The 25,023-nt window shown below is 51.7% G+C and overlaps 1 protein-coding gene across 7 annotated transcripts in view; it reads right to left on the bottom strand.

Annotated features, from left to right (window-relative positions):
• Agpat3 (1-acylglycerol-3-phosphate O-acyltransferase 3) overlaps positions 1-25,023 on the bottom strand; it is a 70,018-nt gene that overhangs the window by 17,536 nt on the left and 27,459 nt on the right. The window contains exon 1 of one of the 7 annotated variants that reach the window (XM_041634626.1): positions 23,022-23,046. The exons of 4 other annotated variants lie outside the window; for them this stretch is intronic. The gene's annotated coding sequence lies outside the window, so the exon portion shown is untranslated. Of the gene's footprint in view, positions 1-9,128; positions 9,240-9,555; positions 9,700-23,021; positions 23,047-25,023 lie in introns of those variants that run through there. 2 more of the 7 variants (XM_041634630.1, XM_041634631.1) reach the window with 2 other exon arrangements.

Genomic DNA, 25,023 nt, shown 5'->3' with positions numbered 1-25,023 from the left:
CACCCCTCCATACCCATCCCTGTAGTGCACTGCCACCTACCACATTCACTTCGGATCTCTGGGGTTTCATGGTCAAGGTCCCTGGTCTAATCAGACCTGGCAGGGGCAGATGGACATAGCCAAATGCTAGCTTGGAGATCAGTTCAGGTCCAGAGACCACTACTCTATGTCTTAACCTGACATCTGCCTACCTGCTGGGTTACCCACACAGGACTATCTACCACAGTATCCCACAGGCCGCATGTGCTTGCTGCAGACCACTGACCTCAATTGTCACTCTCTACTCCCTAAACACTCCCAAAGACAGACACAGGACCTGCTTTCTCAATGCTGGCCACACGTCATTCCCAGGACTGTTTCCTTACTGCTTTTTTGACTTCAGTGCTGTATACAAGAATGCCACTCAACCTTCACACCAGCTCCTGTCTGCTCTGTTCTTGGCTGCGAAGATTCTGGTCCATCAGAGCAGGTATGTGTGGGGAAGGGTCTGGACTCAGTGACCAGAGCGTTGTTGGCCCAGGTGCCTTCAAAACAAGTATTTATTATTTTAAGGCAGGGTCTCACTATGTAGCCCTGGTTAGCCTAGAACTCATAGAGATCCACCTGCCTTTGCCTCCAGTGTTGGGTACCGCCATGCCCAGCACAATGCAAGTTTTAAAAAGTTTTGTGTCCTCAGACTATTTCAAGTTGACACCTATATTTCAAACCCAAGTTTAAATATGCAGAGTGTATAGAATCTGGCATGCTATAAATTCCGACTTTTTAAGGTAAACTTTTAATCTAAACGCAACCATAGACAATGGCCAGCCTAGAGATTTGGCGTCTCCGTGGCTGTTTCACAGCCTCCCTATGCAGACACTTCCCTGCTTGCTTCCTGGCTGGGTATTTCCACTGCTTTGCTGCAGGGTTTTATCACCAAGTGGCACACCAAGAGTCTCTTTGGCTTGAAATTATGCTTGAGAGCTTTTTATTGATTACTGTGACCTACTATCCCAGCAAAACTACCGTACCACCCTCATTTGGATACTTCTGGCACACAGGCTCAGAGGTGAGGCATCTCAGAACTCCACACTTCAACTGTCCTAGGATCACCTACTTGTAAAGCTGCGATCCCAGCCCAAGCTTAAACCCTCGGAGAGCAGTGCAGGACATCCACCTGGACCTGGGGCACCTCACAGCTCTTCTCAGGCCTCTAACTTTGTTTTTCACTCTGATCCTGATCCTGAGATCTGAGGTCTACATAGCCATCTGAAGGGAATACTTCCTCACGGTCACCTTAGGTTCAACATTTTTGGCCAAGAAAACTCCACAGGACTGATAGGCAGTTCACTCACAGAGTGATGTGGGATTTCCCTCTGTATGCTCTGAATGTTTTATTACCACTGGTTAATAAAGAAGCTGCTTTGGGCCTATGGCAGTGCAGAATAGAGCAAGGTGGGAATTCCAAGCAGAGATAGAGGAGAAAAGAAGGTGGAGTCAGGGAGAAGCCATGTAGCTGCCAAAGGAGACAGATGCCCCAGAACCTTACCACCTCATGGTAAAATACACAATAGTAGGAATGGGTTAATTTAAGATGTAAGAGTTAGTTAATAAGAAGCCTGAGCTAATAGGCCAAGAAGTGTTGCAATTAATATAGTTTCTGTGTGATTATTTGGGTCTGGGCAGCTGGGAAACAAATGAGCAGCCTCTGCCTACAACAGCAGACAGTTAAGGCTCTCCCACCAGGGCAGCAATGCCACTAGATATCCTTGGCATAAGAGCACAGTGTCAGCTAATCCCCATAACCCCTACAGGGGCTGCCTGCGAGTGGGCTGACCCTGACCATGAGATATGTCATCTGTGAGTCTGCCCCATGATCCTGCAGTAGGATGGCACTGTCAGACTCACAACCTTTCTCCCATGTCCCTCTCGATTCCATGATTCCTGCCCTCGCATCTGGTACCTGTTACGATCTCTGGACACTGGTGTGACTTTGAAGATTGGATGTGACTAGAGGCTTGGATATGGTTTCCAGAGCTGGAGGACAATGTGGTCCCTATAGCTCAAGGGTGGTTTCCTGAGCTTTTCAATGACCCTCATTGATGATGGTCTAGTATGCTCCCAAAGACAGCCTGGCATTGGAATACCTTGTCCCTGAGGGCAACACAGTGGCTTCCAGGGTTTCATCAAGGCATTTGAACAGGCTCCGGATCTAGCACCTTCCTGGGTCAGAAGATGGTAGCAGGTAAGAGCAATCCAGCCTTGGTTTCCAAGGAACCAATGACTGCTTGCCATTTGGGGAGGAAGGAGCCCGTGGCTCAGCAGGCTGTGCTGATTACAGGGTTCACCGGCACCTTGTAGGGATCTTACTCAAACCCTTGCATCTATCACAGCTGGGAAGCAGAAACTACAGAGATGCTGTCCCCAAAAGGATGTCCCTGAACCAGACTCGCCAGTCACCGAGAAGTTAGTTAACTGCGACCTGAAGGAGCCCTTGATCTTTGCTGAGATATCTGGGGCTCAGGGCTCAGCAGGACACTGAACTAGCCCACTGCATACAAGGAGAGCCTTCCCTGATCATCTGCCCGATTGTCTCCTCACTAGAAATGAATTGAGTCATTCTCAGTGGTAAGCTTCCAGGACGTCGGAATGTGGCAGTACTGAGAGACAGGGGCTCACAAAGTGACAAAGGCTGTTGATTCTGAACTGATCGCCCATGTGCTCGGTGGAGAAGAATGAAGGCACCAGCTCTGTCAGCAACTGAACCAAACTTTGGGCCTTATCTCCAGAGTTCTGAGCCCTAAATCCCACGGCACAGCCCAAGGTCTGTACACTCATGCTTCTCACAAATACACAGGCTTCTTGGCTCCCTGACCTGAGATCTGGGAACCCTGCAGGTCCTTTCTCACAGTCAATTCTCATCTTCCCATTCGCTGGGAGCCTCTTCATCATCCTTGGTCCCTTAGCCCTGCTTCCCTAAGGACCACTTCCTAGAATGCCCTCTTATCTGTCAGAGCACTGTCTCTCCAGAGATACCAGACACACACTGCCTGGCTGAGGGGTAAAGGTCTTTCGGAGAGCGAGGCTGGCACTCAGCAGAAGGGTTGGCAGAGGAAAGACACTAAAATATGAAAAATGGGCTACTTGTGATGTTCCGGACAGGAAACTCAGTCACAAGATAAGACATTTGCACGTGAGTTCAGTGATCAAATTCCAGTTAACAGGACCGACACAGCTCTCACCTTTCCTCCCTCCCTCTTGTCCCATTCATTCACATTCATTTTCCATCACCACTGCCCATCCCCAAGCCGGTCCTATGTGCAACAGGATGGCGGACTGTGTGAATGGCTGGACCAAGGGCATTCCCTGTATACCTTCCCCGTCTTGTTTTGTATGGGATGAACTCAGTTGGTCCAGAATCCACAGATGATAGAGAATTACTAAGAGAAATGAGTAATGGGGATAAATAAATGTCCCCACAAATGGGGACATGCGGCAGCAGAGACAGGAGAGAACCTCAAACTGTCTTAATTCAGGTGTAACACTCACTGCTCATAACAGCCAAGGACAAAAATACAAAGTCCCACCCTTCTGAGTGGCCAAGTGGGTATGGAAGAGCAGAGCATGCTCAGGGTAGTGGCCCAGAGAGCACTCACCACCACTCACCACCCCCACCGTCCTCACAACAGGTGCCACAGTGGCTTCATGGCCACAGACTGTATAAGCACTGGTGAGGAGCTGGAAGGGACATGGAAGGGACCGACTGAGTGCTGGTGGCAGCTGACCAAGAGGGCTGCACTGTCAAGTTTTGGAGTGTCACTGGGGGCAGGCCTGTACCTCACCACAAGGAACCTCTGTTCTTCAGGGTGTTTGACCAGAATGGATAGGAAATAAATACAACCCAAGGGACAAACTTCAATCCTTGGGTGAGTTCATCATCAGACCATCCGGTCTCTCCGCAAGATGGGAGACAGAGTGTGAGTCCTTGCCTGGCCGCCCAGCTTCTGGAGAAAAACATGTTTACCTGTGGTGAAGGAAGGACTGCCATCGGCACCACTTGCTCTACCTGGCCAAGCACTGTCACACTCAGCAAGACTACAGGGTGTTGAGCAGAGGTAGTACAGCACAGAATCCAAGATGGCAGGGGCATTGTATGCTTCTGGAAGCTCTGGGTCCTGGTAGCTTTGCTCAACCTGGTTAGTGTCATGCATTGGTTGCATGGAGCTCTACCAAAGCCAAGCAGCAGCTCTGCTGTCTCCCAAGCATGACCTTGTGGCCAAGTTGCCTTTAGGGCAGGCAGGAAGGATGAAGCTAGAATTCCCGGGGCCAGAGCTTTCCTGTACAGTAAATAGGGTGTGGCCTTATAGGCCTTCACAGGCAGACAAGACAAGCCAGCCCCTCATGTGACCAGCCTACAGGACATACTGTGAACAACACACCGACATGGGACACAGGACCGTGCAGGTAAAATGCATTGAGCAACAGAAAATCCAACTGAGTGAGGCCACACACAGCAGGCTGCAGGGGATCTCTCTGAGCATGCTCTGAGTCAGTCCACACTGTTGTTCCTCAGAGGTGGGCTGACCTCTGGCCCAGGACCTAGGCAGGCTTTCTGAGTAGCAGTGGCGTTTATAACCCCAGGATTGCCTTCAGAGACCTTGTAGCGGGCTGTCAACCATTGGCCATTAAATGGGGATGCTTGGGTCTGTCTATTGGATGATAAGCCCCACCAGCCCAGGTCACCAGACCACAATCTTGGGGTAACTGTCAGTGAAGAGGAACTATTCCAGGGTGACCAGAGCCCCCAGATAAGCCCAGATGAAGCTGCTGACCCACATAAGCACGGTGGAGTGGGTGTGGTCTTAGATTGCTTAGGCACACCATAAGCCATTTCAGCACATAAGCTGCTTATAAACAGCTTATAAACAGACTGCAGCCTAATTACAATAGATAAAGCTCCTGCCGCCTCCTAACAAACTGAATCCACAGTTCCTCGCAAACAACCAGGAAAGAGATCCAAGAGACTGAAAAGGTGCCACAGCTACGAAGCCTGTCACCAGCAGCTCAGCCTGGCCACATCATACACAGACACAGACCAAGAACAGACCCGCAAGTTGAGGCTTCAGGAACAAGGTGCAATCCCACCCCTTTTGTACTGAGCGGGCAGCCCACAGCCATGGTCTGTACCTCAGCGTCTGAGCTACAGCACAGCCACGGGCCATGTGAGGGCTCCTCTCCCACAGCATCTCACTCTGGCCTCCCAGGCTCCAGTGGACTTAGATTTCTCCAGGATTTAGACAAGTTTAAAAAGTAACAAAAATCACCTTTAAACCATGGCTGAGTTCATGGGGATCTTGTAGCATTATATTTTCTTGACTAATGGATTAAAGGGTACAATTAAATGTCACACAGCAGCCCTCCAATTCCTGATAGCACCTGGCAGCTGGGGACAGAGAATAGGCAGTACAGCAGCATATATCCTGGTCCCGAGAACAGAGCCCAGCCCGACACCAAAACACAAGGCTGCATTCCTCTCCTCCTGGAGCAGGGGCCCAGGAGGACCTGTGATCCAATTCTAGCTAGTGGAGAGGGAGGGAGGGAGGGAGAGGAGGGAAGGAGGGAGTCTCCAGGTGAGTTTTTTGCTGTCCCAGGAAAGATGGTAGATACCACTCTTAGCTTCTCTTCCCCTCTGAGCTAGGAAGGGACATGCAAGGCACAGCAGCAGTTTGGGGTTGTGAAATGATGTGTGTGCAGAAACATGGCCAATGATGAGGTTTCTGAGGGCGACAAGCCAAATTCTGCCAGCACTGCTGCACACCCTGAGGTCACACCAGCAGCTGCCCACTCAGGAGGCAAGGACACACACGAGTCTCTAGCTGTCACCCTGGACCATTGTAACTCTGAATCTACCATTCACACAAGTGAAGCGTACAGCATACAGACGATGGTCCCATAGCAGCTAAATGTGTGACTCCAGTCTGCTATAAGCATACTATGACAAACATCAGTTAGACTTCCGTGTCTTATAAGCCATGCTGATTAGGTTTCCTGTTGGGGAATATTATTTTAAGATGTGTTACATTTGTTTATGCTGTGGAACATTTGTTTAATGATGCAAAGACGTGTTGCATTTGTTTAACTCTGTGAAGCTGTGTTGCTTTGCCTGTCTAAAATACCTGATTGGTCTAATAAATGCTGAACAGCCAATAGCAAGGCAGGAGAAGGGATAGGCGTGGCTGGCAGATAGAGGGGAAAAAATCTGGGAAGAGGCTGGGCAGTGGTGGCGCATGCCTTTAATCCCAGCACTTGGGAGGCAGAGACAGGCGGATCTCTGGGAGTTCGAGGCCAGCCTGGTCTACAAGAGCTAGTTCCGGGACGGGCACCAAAGCTACAGAGAAACCTTGTCTCAAAAAACAAAAACAAAAAAATCTGGGAAGAGAAGATCAAGGAAGAAGAAAAGGAGAAGAGGAAGACTCTAGGAATCAGCCACCCAGCTATACAGCAAGCCATGGAGTATGAAGTAAAGAAAGATATATAGAAAGGTAAAAGCCCAGAGGTAAGAGGTAGACCGGATAATTTAAGAAAAGCTGGCTAGGTAGCTGGAGAGATGGTTCAGAGGTTAAGAGCACTGACTGCTCTTCCAGAGGTCCTGACTTCAATTCCCAGCAACCACATGGTGACTCACAGCCATCTATAATGAGATCTGATGCCCTCTTCTGGCATAGAGCACCATATACATTAAATAAATAAATCTTTAAAAGAGAGAGAGAGAAGGAAAGAAAGAAAGAAAGAAAGAAAGAAAGAAAGAAAGAAAAGCTGGTTAGAAACAAGACAAGTGAAGGCCAGGAAATCATAAGAAAGAATAAGCCTCTGTGTGTATTTATTTGGGAGCTGGGTGGCAGACCCCCCCTTAAAGAGCCAAAAGAGTTTTTAAAAAATCAACTACAGTTTCCTGAAAGAATTACTCTGCAGAGGACTCCTCAGAGCAGAAGCCTGAAGTCTCAGAAAATCAAAGTCCATTCCACGTTCGCCCAGCTCCATGCCTACTGAGCCACGGCTTTGCCAGGAAAGCCAAGTGGGATAACTTTGGACCAGAGAAAAAGAAAGCATCACCCCTGGAGCTGCAGGTAGGCCATCCCAGCAAGAAGAGGGCAGGCAGACTATGTGTGGACTCTTTGGCCACTGCACAGGGGCTATGGAGCCACTCACAAGAGATCGGCATGGTCTGGAGGCCCTCTGAACGAACACCTTGAAGGAGTCAGGGGGACAAGAGGCAAGTGAAAATGCCCCTTGAATGCTTTTAGTATGAATGAGATGGGTGATTAAGGCTGAGTCCTAATGGCCCCTGGGCTGTTTTCTATAGAATGAGACAGGAAGACAAGGCAGTGAATGAGCACTTGGGAGGGAAGTGGACAGTGGGGAAGTAGACACAACTCTAATGACAGAGTGCCACCAAGCAAAAAAGGAAGTAAAGAGCCCTAGGTCTCTCACTTACCCCAAGTCCCCAGCTCCAGAATCTTTGCGGCCTCCAGGGTGTTTCGGATGGCCCGAGCAGTGGCGATGGTGGGAAGGGAAGCAGAGGGAGGCACAAAGCTCCCAGGTCTGATGACTACACAATGGGCCTGTGACAGGCCTCTGGGCTAACAGGCGTGGCTGTATTTCTTACACTAGGACAGGACACCACCCTAGGCCAGGGCACAACACCACGCTATAAAACACGAATGTACATAATGTAGGACACTTACACACACAAGCACACAAACTGAATAGCATACAACTGAGCAGTAATCATACATGCATACAACACACAGGTGCACTACACATGCACGTATGTACACTCACATATAGCACATGCGTGAACAACCATGCAATGCACAATGGCCACAAGTACACTCCACACACACGACATACCAGTCATCTCACACACACTGCATGGGATAATGATAGATTGCTCTTAGAGAAGTGGGTGGGTACTTCCTGTATAATAACCATCACAGTGACCATTCTTAGTCATACATTTTACTACACACACTGCACTCACAATGGCAAAAACTGGTGGAGCTGAATTCTAGCTTTTCCCGGGTATGGGGAGAGCTGTTGTTCCTAACCTCGGCCAAGCCCAGTCCCTGTAAATGTGCAGCCTTTCCTCAGCCTGCCAGAAGTCTCAGGTCCCAGGACTGCCAACCAGAAGAATCAGATGAGAGGTAATGTCTGCCAAGGGGAGAGGTGGAGAAGCCCAGCCGGGTGGAGGGTGACCCGGCGGAGTCTGTGCCTTCAGGCACCTTCTCTACTACTTTTCTCCACAATGTCCCCGCCCCACCCCAGACTCCCAGATGCCACAGGAACACTGTCCTGCACGCAGCTCTCCGGGACTCTCTGAAGGCCTTCTACATATGTTAGTCAAGCACAAGGGCATGGCCACATCTGCATAAATTGGCACCATACTCCACACATTTAAACTAGGTTTTCAGGAAGGTAAAGATTCAAATGCAACAAACTAAGCTGGTCTCAGAACAACCACCTTGGTCTCCACACAGCACACAGCAGTGGAGTCTTAGCACCCGGGACCTGCAGCTACCAAGAAGCCTGGCCTCATCGGTGACCACGGGAGTCTGGAAAGAGTCCCACTTTCACACACTGGGGTCATCTACTCATCAGTCACATATCCAGCTCCGTGGCTGAATATAAACTCAGAAAATCTCAGGAGATGTGTTTAGGTGAGAACATTCCTAAAATGCTCATCCAGCCAGTGGTATCTAAGAGTAACTCGAGCAGAGTAACAAAGGCCATTCCTAACCAACGCAGGGAGACAGTTCTGTGGTGAGGCTGAAGTTGCTATAAGCACATGCAGTAGCCTATGACTGTCACAGAGCCCCAGCGCTGCATTCCCACCTCTAGGCTGTCCCCTTCACTCTGTCCTGCGGCGGTGGCCACTCCCAGTACCTCCCACCTTAACACCCCTCCTCATTTATCTTTAAAGTACTAAATACTGCCACAAGAGTGGGCTACAAGGACTAACTGGTAGAAGGGAACGGGCCTTCTGACGCTGGGAAAGGCCTGGCTCAGATGTCGGGAGAAGCAAGTGGACCCGTCAGGAGGAAGGCCTGATCTGAAGAACTCATCAATGAAAAGAATATGTAAATTCATACCTAAATGTTCCTAACTCCACGTCTTCCAACACTTATCTTCTTATGTGTCTCTTCTCTCTCCTGCCCCCAAACTTTGCACCAAATCCAAGTTTGTTCTATAACTTATCCTCGGAACTCCACCCTACAGTGGCCAAGGCCAAGGTCCCCAAGGTCGAGGTGTCCTATCAGGTCACCCAGCTTGGTTGGCTGCCTGGGAACTGGTACAACTTTCTTGCAGTTGAGAGATGAGCCTGGCTTTCTATATTTGGGGCAACAAGGCTCTTTCTGCTCAGAGAGTGACCAAGAAAACTAGGTCAGCAGGGTCGGTGCCCTCACAGTCACTCTGAGCCTGTCCTGCCCATCCCTTCCCATCAGGAAGCAGGACCTCCAGCAGGGGAACCTCAGCCCTCTCAGCCCAGGCAGTGACTTGGATTCCCTGGCTCCTTACCGGCACTTCCCCTTTCCTTCTCTCCCTGGGCTCTGGATTTCGGATGGCTGGGGGAGTCTGCAGCCTCTTCCCACAGCAGGGCAACAGGACTCAGCTGGCACGAGTTTGGGATAGCACAGTGACCACTCAGCTATGTCCCAGAGTACAAAAATAGCCATCCTGCCAAGTAGGTGAAACGTCAGGGCCGGCTGTGTGGCCAGCTCATGTTCACACTTGGCACATGAGAGGCAGGGCTTGTGGAGCGGGGCAGAAGAGAAGCGTGCAGAAAAGCAAGGCCACAGCAGCAGAGATGCCCAGCCCAGACTGCCCACACTCTCAGCAGCCTTACCGCCTCATTGCTCTACAGAGCCCAGCCTCGTGCAGGGCTGTACTCCCCAACCACAGGAAGCTGGTGGGTGGGACAGTACCACACAAGGGCTCACACAGGAAGGCTCTGCTCTCATGGCCTCCGTACTCTAAGTACAACTCAGTGTTCTGACCTGTGAGCTTTCTGCCTGACGTCACCAACTACAGCTGGGCCGTACCACCTCATGCCAGGCCGGCAATGTAGGGTTTTTCCCATAGGTTCTTCCCTCGAGCCCTCAACAGCCTCATCTGCCTCTCTATGCTGGGTAGGGACAACAGTCCTTCCCCTGGAGTAAGAGCCATAGGCTGAGAGGCTCAGTCTAGGGTTGCTGAGCAATAATTGAATGACCCAGTGTCTGCTCTGGAGAGCAGAGGAAAGTGGGGGACCACTGAGTATAGCAAGGCAAAGCAACAGGCAGAAAGAGAGGATGGCCCGGGGCTGTCTGATGAGAGGGAGAGAGACGAAAGCTGAGCAAGACTACAATCCAGAAGATGAAATGGACCACCATGCTGGCCTGCCACTGACAAGGCTGGGGACAGGGCATGCCAAGCTGAGGACTGGTTCTTCCCCTGAGAGGGTGGAGGGATTTCTTACTAATGCACCCCAAGCTTACCTGGTGCTAGCCATACAAACATGATCAATAGCATCTTGTGGGGAGGAGAGAGATATTTCTGGTTGATACACTGAGTGGCTAGGAACACCTAGAGTTGGGACCTCCTGCTGTCACCCAGTAAGGCTGTGTGGCGAATGAACTTGACACTCAAACCCACAATCCACTGCTCCCCTGGCATGCAGGAGACAGGTCCGTCCACACAGGTACCCACAGCCTTCTCTATGAAGGACCCAGCCAAGGCCACCCTGGAGCTAAGGGGCTGTCAGACTCAGGGTCTTCTCAACTCTGGGTCCAGCATGCAACACAGGTCTGGGAATTCCTTACCAGCTACTGCCCCTGACTCATACAGTGCCCTAAGTTCCTTAGTAAGAAACAGAAGCATTCTTCTTCACTGGGGCTAGCACCTCCCTCGGGGTCCACATTGGTTTTCTCTGTGGGGTCCATATGGGCCTCTGTAAACAGCATCAACTGTCTTTATATAAGCCACAGCTCCTAGGTCAGGTTTGATGGCCTCTGCCCACTGCTCCATCTACAGACCCTGTTATCATCAGAAAGAGGCAGTGTCATCAGATCCATCAGAGGGAGCCCTTCAGACCAGGGTGACTTGTGCTCAACCAAGCATGGACTAAGGTACAGGACCTTTGGAGGGCTGGTACTAACTCCAGCTCAAAAGAATTCAGCATCTGTGCCTCCCCAGGACACAGGTGACACCTCTGAACAACTTCCAGATGATTTAGGACCTGGAAGGTCAGATGACCTCCAGTCCCTTGGCCCCATCCCAGCTCTTAGAGCCCCAGGGTGGAAGCCAAGGGGTAAGGCAGATCCTGAGTTAGGAGAGCAGAGACAAAAGCAGCCACCCAGAGTCCCACTGTAGCACTGACACCCGCACCACCTGCACACAATGCTCAAACCTGCGCTGTGCACTTTGTACCATCCGTACCCACAGTGTCAACACTCATACTGCCCGACACTGCCCACACCCACATAACCCATACCTGTATCCTCCCAGTCTACAGCCCATCACACACCTGCATCACTCAGACCACAATGCCCACACGGCCTACGCCAGACCTCCCTCACCAGTAGAAGTAATAGGCCAGGGCCACAGCCAGCAGTGCGACGCAGACCCCAGAGAAGAGGCAGGTTGAGGAGCTGGTCAACATCGCTACCCTCTGTCTTGTGATCTTCTCAGAGGTGGTGAGGAGAAGCCTGGCTGTGAGCATAGGTCTCTGGCAGATTAGGGCGCAGGCCAAGGAAAGAGCTGGTGACTGTGCCTATACTGTTCACATCAGGAAGGCACGGTGACAACTAGAGAGAGGGACAGCACTCTCACAGCCAGAGACAGGGCAGCCTCTTTTCTGGGCTACTGCTGCAGGCTCTACTGTTGGGCACACACTAATCCAATAAGCGGCTTTTACCAGGAGCCAAGTAAGAATGGCATAGGTCACTGGGCCCTGACCAGCACTGGCCCCAGGGCTGGACTCTAAGAACACTATAGGTTCCTTTCCCAGCGGCCAAAGGTTCCAGGTCCAAACAGGAGGCTGGTCTAGTCCCAGAATCCTCAATTCTGTGCCCCAGACACAGTCCTTTGGCTTCCTGTGTCTGACGCGCTGTAAAATAAATCAGCCCATAACCTGGACACACTGTTTGGATGCTGCAATCTCAGTGTCCTGTGCCCACAGCCTGGACACACTGTTTGGATGCTGCGATCTCAGTGTCCTGTGCCCACAGCCTGGACACACTGTTTGGATGCTGCGATCTCAGTGCCCTGTACCCACAGCCTGGACACACTGTTTGGATGCTGCGATCTCAGTGCCCTGTGCCCACAGCCTGGACACACTGTTTGGATGCTGCAATCTCAGTGCCCTGTGCCCACAGCCTGGATACACTGTATGGAAGCTGTGATCTCAGTGCCCTGTGCCCACAGCCTGGACACACTGTTTGGATGCTGCGATCTCAGTGCCTTGTGTCCACAGCCTGGACACACTGTATGGAAGCTGTGATCTCAGTGCCCTGTGCCCACAGCCTAGGCACACTGTATGGAAGCTGTGATCTCAGTGCCTTGTGCCCACAGCCTGGACACACTGTATGGACACTGCAATACTCAGTGTCCTGTGCTCTGAGGCTTCCAGACCAAGATTTCTGGATCTAAGAAAAGAGTGTAAAAGCTGAACCAAAAGATGCTAAACTAGTAAGAAAAAAATGACCCAGTGGCCAGAGAATCACTCCGGGGCCCATCCCTCACAGATGGCTCAGTAGCTCACCCATATGAGGATAGCGGGCTCAGCTCCTTAGGGCAGTGCTTGGTCAGGGCTCCCATTAGTGTTTTATCTTTTAGGGTCCCGGAGGCACTGCACACCATAGGTCTCCCACAATCCCCTCTCAGGTGCTCACTGCCTGGCTGCAGGCCGTGGCTTGTCTTGGCCTTATGCATAAGTCACCTGCTGCTAAGACATTGGCACCCATTCTGAGCACTGAGCCCTGAGAGGCTGTGGTCAGAGCCCCCAGCACAGGCTAGGATATCACATTCAGCTTTCTCAGGGCCACCCTGGTGAAAGAGCTGTAGTGATGTGTTGTCCTGGAGTCTGGTGGCATTCTTCCCCAACACAAGTCTTCAGGTGGCTGACAACTGCAGAGACCAGCACCAACTCACTAAAAGTCCCTGTGTCTCTCACTGGCCCTTTGCAGATGATAGGTAACAGACATTTGTCACCTTAACCGCAGAGTGATCTATAATGACAAGCGCAATCAGCCACCTGGAAGATGGACATCAGGTGCCCTCCTTACCCGAATCCCTCATGACTATTTATAGAACTGGGGTTGACATCTGGAGAAAACAGAACATTAGAAAATTCAGGGATCCCTTCTCCTTGCCTCAGGAACTTCCTTCCCAAGAGCAGTGGTACAGAACCCTTCTCTGGTGAGACACGGACACTGTAATGAAGGAAGGGTTCGCTCAATCCTGTTAGCAGGGGTAGGGCAGGTGGAGCCAGGCTTTTCCACCTGGCAGTAGCAAGAGTACCACCTGTGTAGCTCCCACTGGGAGGACCTCATACCTTCTGCAGACTGACATGTTTACACAGCCTCAGGGGGTCACTTTTGCACGAATTCAAGGCAGAAGTGACAGCTGATTGTGCAACACTGACCTCACACTTGCTTTCAACAAGGCCCGGCTGAGCATCGTATCACCCGCGAGGCCGGGAGGTCCAGCTCTGGGGGGAACCAGGACTGCTCTAAGCTAGCTACTAGGGGTGGCCTTCAAGGTAGTTCATAGATGCCCAGAATCTAACAGGGCATCTGCTCCAGTGCCAGGGCACAGAAAGATACTCCCATGTCTGCATCATGGTGGGATTGCCAAAGCAGGGGACATGTCAGAAACAAGGGGCCAGCCTGCAGTGAGAAACATGCCCGAGCTCAGACATACCCTCAACATCCATCTTACAGCAGAAGCTGCTTTTCCAGCTGAAGCGCCACCATCCTGTCCAATGGGCCTCTTGGCTCAAAGGATGGGGGTCACCTACAGACACCACTGGGAGAAGCACAGGTCAACAGGGTCCACACCTGAGCACTCACTGTCCTCGGATTTGGGAGATGAGCCCCCTTCTCTTAAAGCAAACACAGCATGTAAACAGGGCATTTACTCCTAAACATGCCTTGGAGGAGGCACTTAGGGACAGGTACCAGGCAACCCATGGCCTTCTATGATTCGCCTGCCCATTTTCCTTAAGGAAGACACGGCTCACATCAGGACTGACAAGGTTTTGATGAAGCCCCTGATTCCTGGAGGTGCTTCCTCGCAGTGGTGTTTCTGCCTCACATCCCCAGAACCTGAAGAAAAGGATGTCCTAAAACAACTCACTATGTAGACCATGTTGGCCTCAAACTACTCAGAGATCTGCCTTCCTCATTGCTGGAATTAAAATGTGCACACAACCATGCCCGGCAAGACTAGAACTTTTTAAACTGGACCAGGACCAGGAAGATGGTTCATCAGGTTAAGGCACCAAGCCTGACAACCTGAGTTCAATTCCCAGAACCTACATGATGGAGAGAACCAACTCCTGAAGGTTACCTCTGACTTCCACATTTGTGCAATGGCCATAGTAAATAAACACCTGTTATAAATAAAGAAATAGATAGAGGAAGTAAGCCAGTCTCCTGTCCACAGGGTCCTCTTTGCTGCCCGCACAGACGTGACTTGCTAAACTGGTCTTGGTAATACATACCACTCAGGGAACCTGCAGAGACTCCATGACTCCGTCACCTCACCTCCTAGTCCTCTGTCTCAATCCCTTTCCAGTGCATCAGACCTGTCCTTAGGATGCCCTCGGGATGGAGACCTCCTGTGTGCGGCCAAAGCTTGGCCAAAGTATTCCTGCACGTTCATTTCTTCTGGTGGAGTGTAAGCACTCAGCCTCCTATCAGGCTTTGGGTCTACTCTAGGCTGGCTCACCTGTGCCCCATGGCACAGACCAAATGATAAGTGTAAACACCCAAGGGTAACGGCCCTTCCCACAGTCAGTGCCAGCTCCTCCCAGCAGGTACAGGCGCCCTTGCCACTGCAGCCTATGATGCTCCCAGCCCCTCCCCTCAGCCACGAGAAATGCTCCATCTGTGAGCTTTCCAGCTCAACTCTTGGTGCTGTGCTTATCTATTACCCTGGGGCTCTGGGGACCTGGCCTTGGCCTCCTCTCTACTCAGGGCTAGGCTGTAAAGACACTGGAAGGAATGGTTAAAAAAAATAGCACCTAGCATTTGCTGGACATAACAAAGGCCAAAGTGGCTAGCTGTTAGGGGGACACCAACACTGTGGCTAAACCCTTCTCTCTGTAGGGCTAGGCCAAGACTCAAAAGAACACATGGTAAAAGCAAAAGCAGACAGAAAGGACTACATCAAACTAAGGTTTCTGCAGAGCAAAGAACACAGAAACAGTTTGAGGAGGTGGCCACAGACTTGGGACGCCTGCCAGTCAAACAGCTGTACAGTCCTGTGATGCTTCATACTGACTGGCAGTTTGACAGGATCCGCAGTCACCAAAAAGACAAGCCTCTAGGCTGCCTGGGAGAGTAGGGCTAGGAGGTGGCACAGTGTGTAAAACACTTGCTTTATGGGGACCTGAGTTTAAATCCCAAGAACCCACATAAGGCTAGACGTGGTGGCTGGAGGTTGTAACCCCAGTGTTTCTTCTGGGAGAGGGGGGTGAAGACAGGAGTCTCCGAGAAGTGTGTCAGTTAGCCTGGCATATACAGCAATGAACAACAGAAACTCGGCCTCAGACAAGGCGGAGGGTGAAAACCTCAGACACAAAAGCACCTGCTTCCTCTTACACACACACACAATGGGGTAGAGATAGAGACACAGACAAACAGACAGGGGTAGGGAGGAGGAGGATTAAGAGGAACTAGGTTAGCCTCTGGACATGCCCCTTAAGGATTATATAAATTAGGGTAATCAAGGCAGAAAGACTGACCCTAATGTGGGCTAGGACCCCAGACGAAGTAAGCAGGAAACAGGGAGCTGAGCACCAGCACTGCTCCGTCTGCTCCTGACCTGGGAGCACTGTGGCCAACTGCCTCCTCACACTCCGGCACCATGTCTCCCCTGCCAAGATGGGCTGTGCCTCCCGATTGTGAACCCAAGCAAATGCTTTGGCCCTTACATGGCTTTCGTCTCAGCAACAGGACAAGTGTCTGTACAGAGACCAGTGTCTAACAAGGGGCTCAGTTCACGACCAAGCCACAGGGAACAGGTTTTTTTCTAAAGACAACATGTGAGCAGTATTCAGTGGTATGGTTCCAATCAAAACCTAAAGTAGCCGTCATCAGGACCAGTGTTGGCAAGGGCATGGAGAGGAGGGGCCACTGCATATCAGTACAGCCGTTATGGTACAACACTATGGAAGTTAAGAAACCAGAGCTATCTTATCCATCAGTGGATGAATGGGCAGTAGAATTAGTGCAGCACACAATGTAATATTATCCAGTCATAAAACACATAAAACAAGTCTTAATATCTGCATCAGTGTGGATGAAATAAAGAGCATTATGTCAAGAACAGTTAGGCAGAAAAGACATTCTGCACACTCTTACCCATAGGCACAGGGTAGAGCTGCTGAGGACCGTGGTTCTAAGCTTCAGGCAGACTGGAGATGTGGTGGAGCTGTGTGGCACTGTGACAACCACAGTGACTGACAGCACTGTCCAGACACTTGTAAAGAGATGACATGCTTTGGCCTCCTCAGACATCCTGCCCTCTTGATGCTCTAAGTCTGAAGAAAGCACCCCAGCTTAACTACAGCACGATGCCAGGTGCCCCCTCTCCATGCTAGGCTCTGAGAGCTGGGGAAACACCATGTCCAGGCAGCCCGGCACCTCTGCCCACCACCTGGCTCTGCTTACTCAGTCAATGGGCCCAGGTCACCCTTTCACCAGCTTACCAAGTTTGCTGCAAGTCAGGAGGCCAGGGAGGCATCAGAACCACAGTGCTCATCTGCCCAGCCCACGCTTCCCTGGTTCTCACCACTCCCATCCCTCCAGCTCTGCCTCTGGACTGGCAGCTGTTTCTAGCAGTTTCAGGAAGGAGCCAGAGTTGCTGCTGGTGGTGGGTGGGGCTCCCTCCTGGGCCTCATCTGCCCACAGGGTGGAGGGCTTGTGTCCCACCCTCAGGCAGGCTCTGTAGGGACCCATTCACTGGACAGACGCCTGTAGAAAGTGACTGCTGTCCAGCTTCTCAGCCCAATCTGCCCTCCCCGTCTTTACATGAGCAAGCGCATGCAGAATAAAGACAGAATCGCACCCGTGGCGAGGCTCCGTGCTGCAGTGACGGCAGAGAATCTAGGAGCAAAGCAGCTGGGGATCTCGGGGACGCAGCTGGTAAAACGCCCTTCTAACAACATGGGGACACGTGGGGAATGGAGTTACTATGTAGACCAAACAAAGAGTAAACAGGCCATGGTATGAGCCCAGGAGTCTGGGGCCCTGTCTCCAGGGTGCTGGACGTATTTGGAAACATTCTCTCCAGGTGCCGTCTGGGCAGTTGGTAATCACCCCAAGGCATTCTTAAAGGTAGGCAAAAGAAGATGAGAGACACCCTGGACTGTATCTGTGAAGGGTGGGTGGACCAGCCTGCCTGGTCTCAGTCCGGCTTTCCCTCCCCTGTAATGTGTTGGCTGTAGCATGGGGACATCACGCTATGTGTGGCTGACCCTCCTGGGACATCTGATACCAAACTGGCCCTAGAGGGGAACTCAAAAATAAGCGATTCAGACAAAAGGGTTCTGACCTTGCAACAACCCATAGGAAGTGGCCTGCTTCATTCCATGCACCCAAGCCTACATCACCACTGAATTTCTGTCACCTCTCAGTTGTGTATCTTGCCACAGGAGCATCATAACCTCTGGAAAAGGAAAGAGGCTTCTATGCCAGGAAGCACCTCCCTCAGTCACCAGGGGACTGCCCACCCTGTTTCTGGAGTATCTCAAAGGGCATCTCACTAACTAAAAACAAGGTTAGAGCTATGTGACATGGCTTCTGGACACAAGCACCATGTACATCTCAGCTCTAAGCCCTGCTGGTGGCTCTGGGGGAGGAGTGATGCCCATACAGGCACCAACTACCGCCCCCACCCCCACATAGGGCTGCCTCTGCACATCAAGGTTCCTGTGCTAAGCACTCAAATGGCACTACCTGTCACCAGCTTGTCCCTGGAGACAGGTTCATGGCGCCCCTGAGAGTCACTTCCTGCACTGTTCACATGCCCTGGCAGAGTGGGTACTGCTCTTCCTGATGACACAAGGAGACATATCATGACAGAGCTGCTGGCCAAGGCAGGAGCACGACACCACAGGGCAGCAGTGAGGGTACAGGAAGGAGCATTTAGCTCTTGAAGGTCACCGCCTTGCTCAACACATAGGAAACCTTGCCCATCTTTCCCTTTTTTGAGTCTATCTAATCAGCATACTCTGGACTCTTTTGCCTAGATTCCTACATGCTGGGATTACTACAACACCTAAGGACCACACTACCTGGCTGGAAAATCAAAGCTTCATTGCACCACCTTGGCAGAGTCACACAGGGACAAGCCAGGGAAAGCTGTACCAAAGCCAGAACCGTCTCTGTCTGCCTCCCCACCCACCTGTGCTCACCTTCAAAAACATCACAGTCCCCACGCCGCCACCCACCTTCTCACCAGCAGGACAAGAGAGCTGACAGAAGACAGTCCCCAGCCAGCCAGCACCCAGAGCTCCACCTGCATTCACCTGCTGCTTCTGGCTTTTCAGAGCAGGGGGAAGCCAAGAGCAGGATGGCCTACCTTGGCCAAGGAGAGACTATTTTTTAAATATATTTCCAAAAGTGTAATTTCTAAAGGGCCCACCTCCTTACATGAACAGACCCAACAGGGTCCAGGCTGGGCCTGTCAGACTGCTGGCTTTCGCCTCTGGAAGCCAGGTGGTAACTGGTGCTTCTGGAGAAATTTCTTAGGTTCCAAAATAAAAGGTTCCAAAGGCAAGATGAGGGAGACTTTTGTTTTGTTTTGTTTTTTGAGACAGGGTTTCTCTGTAACAGCCCTAGCTGTCCTGGAACTAGCTTTGTGGACCAGGCTGGCCTCAAACTCACAGAGATTCACCTGCCTCCCAAGTGCTGGGATTAACAGCATGTGCCACCACCACCCAGTGAGGGAGACACTTTTACATAGGCCCATTTCCTCCTCAGCTACGAGTCAACAAGTAAGAAGATGGGTCCCATGTCTCAGCATGGCACAGAGCCTCAGGACAAACCTAGGCCTTATGCAGCATCACTCCACCCTGAACAGACCAAGTTTACATGGGACCAGCCAACAGGGCTGAAAGGGCACTGCCTGGGGTGCCTGGGCACCTGTAACACAGCAGGGAAGCAGAGGAGCCTCCCACAAGTACTTTGGACAGGAAAGGACATTGAGAATTCAGACACAAAGATGATGAGCAAGCAAGTCTGAAGCTCAGAGCAGTGACATTCTGTGCTCAGGAGGCAATGCAGAGAAAGGCTACTGTATTCTATTAAAGTAAGATCATTGATATAATCTTCAAATCAGAGAAGGAGATAGGAAGGCCAGGGGACCTTCAGTCACAGGGTCTGCTCTGTGGGGCTCTGCGGTGGAGGGATGGGACTTCAACATAGAGCTTGTAGTCCACGAGGGGAAGACTAGAGGGTAGAGGAGAAACAACGTAATCCTGAAAGAAACATGCAGCCCTCTGGACAACAGTGACTGAGGACAGACAGACAGCACCGCCACAGAAGGGGGCAGACTGAACAGGAAGAGCGACCTTGGCAGAGGCCATCCCTTCTGTCACCACCCCCTTCTGTCCAGTTAGACCAACAGTCTTAATACGCTTGGTGCCTCCCTGAAGGTGCCGGGTCACCTACTTCCACAAAGTCATCTACTAAAAATACAGGGCTTACGGGGAGGGGAGGGCAGGCAAGGTGGCACTGTTCCAGCACAGCTACTGGCCAGAGGCCACTGTTCACCCAGGGGGTGGGGTGAAAGGGTGAACAGATGGCTTGGGTTCCTCAAATTCAGGGCCAGTTGCTCTGTGAAGGAAAAGCTTGAGGCTGCTATGTTCTGACGAAGAGATACCCAGAGATGAGGACACTAGCTCTCTGTCCCCAAGTCAGTCTGGTCTCAAATAAGCTGCAAAACAGACTGGTTCCTGGCTGTGGGCCCTTGAGGTTGGTCACATTCACTTACAGAGCATGCAACAGTCACCGCCCCCCAACTCTAAGACCACTCGCAGCCCTCATTTTTCTGGGTAGACTGTGGAACCAGGGCTAGAGCCTGGGCCTTCTGCCCCTTGCAAAACCCTCGCTTCTACTCTCCTGCATACACTTCCCAAACCACGTTCAGGGAAAGGGAGTTCCACAGCCTGGCTGTTGGCTGCTGGCACTGCTGTTCCCACTTAGCAGAGGGAGGCATAGGAAAAGAGACACAGCACAGCTCTCTTAGGAGAGGCAGCCACTGCCTGGGTACAGCTGGGCACAGCACCAAGTTCCTAGCGAGAGGGGTTCTGATGACCCCTGCTGGGCATCTAGAAGAGCCATTTGCCTGTGTGTCTGCTCTGTCCACAACTGACCTGCTCCAGCCCTGGCCTCCAAACAGCCCCACAGCTCTGTCCCTGTTCATGCCATGCTTGGAAGGGCACAAACTATCCATTCCCCACAAGTCCCCCATGATGAACTACATCCTGAGTATATCAAATACAGGTAGGAATCACATGTCACTCAGAGCAATCACAGGCCTGTCCCCAATCCCAGACGTAGCATGCTTCAGCAGTCAGTATCAAGCTCTGTCTCTGGACCCATGGGCTCTGGCGGCTCTTCTACTTTCCCAGGACAGAAGACAGCAGGAACCCCTGTTGGGACCCCCGACCCATCTACTTAAAATCAAGTCTGTAGTGCTCCATGCAGGCTGTTGTCACAGGCTCTAGCATTCCCACCCCCTCCCAGTACCCATGTGGACGCAACCTCAAGGCACCCCCACTTGCTAATCTAGAGCAGGGCTGCAACATTCCCCCCCCCCGAATACACTGATTTTCTGATGATGGGAAAGAGATCACATTTCAGGGTGCACACTGGTCCTTCATCAGTCCCTGTGGGCTCCTGCCCACCCTCACTGTCCCCTCAGCACACAGCAAGCAGGCAGACCAGGGACACAGGGGAGGGGCTGGCCTGAAGAGCACAGCCTCTGATCCCCCTGCCTCAGCGCTCCATGGGTCAGCCCACCCTGTAAGGCGGCATTTTCCTGGTACAGGTTTGGGCCAGGAAACCATCTTGCTGGACACATGAGCCGTATTCTTCCTAAGTCAGGAGCAAACACTGATGTTCTTATGCCCCGCCAGCCTGGCACTGTGTTTATCCCCTCCTCACTTAAAACCAGGAGGGAAAGCAGGCGTCTGCCTCACAGGCTCCTGCTTTTCCTTGCTCTCTAGCACCTGAGCCCGCATACCTAAGGGCTCTGTGAACTGCATGAGAACTTTCACGGGACAGAGCTTGACCCCAGTCATGGGTTCTAGTCACCTTATCCAGTCTGAATCCTAACAGTGACCCTACATGCCTAGCTTGGTGTAGCCCCTGTGAAAGTCCACAGCCGCTTCCTCTGCCTCCCTCAGCATCGGAGGTCCTCTATCAGCACCAGGACAGAGGTGGCCGAAAGCTCACAGATTTTTGTGAGTTTGTGGGCAACTTGGCTTACATAGTGAGTTCCAGGACAGCCAGAGATATGTAGAAAAACTCTGTCCAAACACACACACACACACTCGAACCAAAATCATAGTGCTGAAGGGCAGCTCAGAGCTGCAGAGAAGCCCAGGGCCCACCCCAGCACGACAGATGGCGACCGCCTACTCTACCGAGGTTAATGAAGATGGCAGTGAGGCTGCCCCAACCACCTGGCATTCTGGCCACTGGATGTCCACTCTAGTCTGCTGAGACGGCTGTGGAGCTTTAAGAACCCAGAAACACTCTGTTCTTGTTCCCTTCTGCCATGGCTTCACCAAGCCCTCCCAGCACCCTGTGCTCGCAGGGACTGGGAATCAGCTCTGCCTTCTGAACCCAAGCCAACCCAAGCCACTCCTGCTCCATGGGTGCCAGGACATGTTTGTGCACACCCATTCCCATCATTACTTGAGGAATGACAATCATCACCACCTGGTACTTGATTATGAAATGGTCATGTCATGGATAACTCTGGGAAAGACCACCTAGTGGAATTTCTAAAACACACACACACACACACACACACACACACACACGAGCATCCCATTACCATGATTTGGCTTCCACTATTCAAAAGAGCAATGCAAAACCCCAGGAGTAAACAATGTATGTTCTAAATATTTTTATTATAGCGTGCTGTTGTCATTGTCCTAGTTTCATAGTGAGCGTGTTAACTGCTGCTCATCTGTCTCTATGTGCACATAATCTTTGAATTCAAGTGCACCATGGGCATGCTAATAAATGTCCATAGGGCTTGGCTGCAGCTGCGCTCAGGGATCCATCCCGATGACAATAAAGGGGCTGGGCCTTTGCAGAAGAGAATCTTTTTAATTTTCCCCTCACACCAACCTGCAGCCCTCTGGCTGTCTGGCTGTGGGTGGCCCTGTGGGTAGAGTGAGCACCTGACCAGTCAGGGGAGTGTACTCACACTCCACTCTCAGGACAAGTCTGTGCCTGAGAGAGCCACAGTCGGGTGGAAAATGATTGACCTGCAGGTCTGACTCCCCTTAGTCCCGCGGTCCCCTCCCAACTCCCTACCTGGTCATGCAAGGACAGACAGTGCAGTTCTGACTCCCCTTAGTCCCGCGGTCCCCTCCCAACTCCCTACCTGGTCATGCAAGGGCAGACAGAATCCAAGGGCTTCTCCATTCTGTGCAGTAGGAGCTTGTCTCCTTAAGACTACCCCATTCTCGCCCCCTAGTACAGCTCAGAGTTCCTTGTCTCCTAAAGATCTCAGTAATTCTGCTGTATAAAACATACCTTACTAAAGGACCTGCTGGTCTGAGTTTATTCCAATTTTTGGGTCCTATGCAGGCACCTGTGGAGAAAGTGAGTGCAAGGCCTAAGATCATAGCCTTCATCTTAGCCACACTGAATGGACACCCCTTCCCTCATGCCCATTCCAGATGACGGTGGTCCAAGAGAAACACTGGCTCTCCAAAAGACAGCAAGTGACACCCCTATCAGTGTGCTTCTGCAAGCATGAGACCAATTGCCCAAAGATCGGTTACCCAAGAGCTCATTTCACAATCATGGGAACAGAGCTGAGAGAGTGCTGCAAGCAGGCATTAGCGCCTCAGGACGAGCGATATCAGCAGCATACAGCACCAGTTCAAACCACAGCAGCGACATGAAGCTGAAACAACATTCTCCATAAGCAGCGCAAAAACCCAGGAGGAGGACACTAACCCAAAGGCGTGTTTCATCCACCCTATACACTCAGAACGCCAGATCAGCTATGTGAGTATCAGAAAGACACTGGGAGCTGCCATGCTGCATCCCACCCACCCTGTGCAGTCCAGGAACAGTCAAACTCAAAGCCTCAGTTTATCCTCACTGCCTTCCAAGGGCGCAGCAACTATGTAAGGCTGGAGGCCGCCGTGCTGGCAGCCTGGCTCTGTTATCTTCTTTACTCAGTGACATCTGTCTGCACAGAGGAGATGAGGCACTCAGGGAAGTCCTGCTGCCATGGCAGCAGCACAGCAGCGGCAGACAACCCAAAGAATGCACCTGAAGAGGCTAGTCACAGAAAGTGTCACTCACCCAAGTTTTCAAGGGGCCTGCTTTGGAACTTGGGCCAGGAGGAACCACAAGTCTGAAAAACAGAGTGGAGGAAGACCCTCATCTAGTAGCCAGGATGGGGGTAGGGGATTTGGAGAGGACCACCCATCAAGGGGTAGACTTAAGACCAGCAGGGTCTAAGAGATGCCCCTATGACTCCCCTTCAGTACCATGTGGGTACACTAACCTCAACAAGGTGGGGTTGGAGCACAGTCACCCTTACTTGTACAGGCAGGCAGATCACCAGCAGAGCTGCAGGTAGCTCCAGAGGTGTCAGGAGGCTTTTATCCCCATTCAGCCCTCCCACACTGGGAGGAGCAGGACCCAGGTCCTGTACCTGATCACACCAGACCAGTCTTTGGACCAGAGGCAGAGCGGGGTGTGGCCCAGCCAGCCTTCTGTCCACACCCACCAATCACCCGCATGTGCCCCTGTTCCAGTGCCCAAAATGGGCCCCCCAGAAAAGGTCCTTATCTAACTGCCCATAATGAAACCTGGTTTGACAACACAACGCATTCCACTCAGTCAGAAGCATAGTAACAGCTAGAGAGGAAGGGGCTCCAGATGGAGGGCAGAGAAGTAGTGGGAGAAGAAAATATCTCTTTCTCCACAGCCCAGTGAAAGACAGAGGCTCCTCAAGCCTCCCTCTCCCCAAACCCATTCCTCCCTTCTTCCTTGCTTCCTGACCATAGTCTGGGAGCCATGGCTAGGAAAGCCATGGCTCAACAGCACAGAATAGCCTGGCCGTTTCAGGCAGGGTAGCCACTAAAAGGGTTTTACAGTGAACAAAGCCAAGGCCAGTGTCAAGTGCCCCTGGATCACAAGTGAAGACAGAAATGGAAGCAAGCAGTGCTAGGACCTGAGTCCCTGCAGCACAGCCTCACTCCTCTCTGACACAGGGAGCACTCTCGGAAGAGAATCCTGATCCTCAAGGCACAGACTGGGCTGTGCTTCTTGGTCTTGGTCCCCAGCCTGGCATTGACAGTCGGGCTCCTTACAACATGGACTCATGGTTTAGAAGTTCCTAACCAGCTCTTTCAGTCACGCCATGACATGGTAATGAGGGCTTAGGTGAGCCAGCCACTACAGCCTTGGGCTGGGGCTGACATAACACGCTGAGCCTGAGAGGAGAGAAAGTGGGGAACATCCTTGAACGCACTGGCACAGGAGACAGCTTCCTGAACAGAACACCGATAGCACA

This window comes from Microtus oregoni, unplaced genomic scaffold (genome assembly GCF_018167655.1).
Source record: "Microtus oregoni isolate MIOR12 unplaced genomic scaffold, Mior012 000046F_ref0000063, whole genome shotgun sequence".
In the NCBI taxonomy this organism is placed as follows: domain Eukaryota; kingdom Metazoa; phylum Chordata; class Mammalia; order Rodentia; family Cricetidae; genus Microtus; species Microtus oregoni.
The sequence above is the reverse complement of the archived record's forward strand: the minus strand, read 5'-3'. Positions and strand labels throughout refer to the sequence as shown.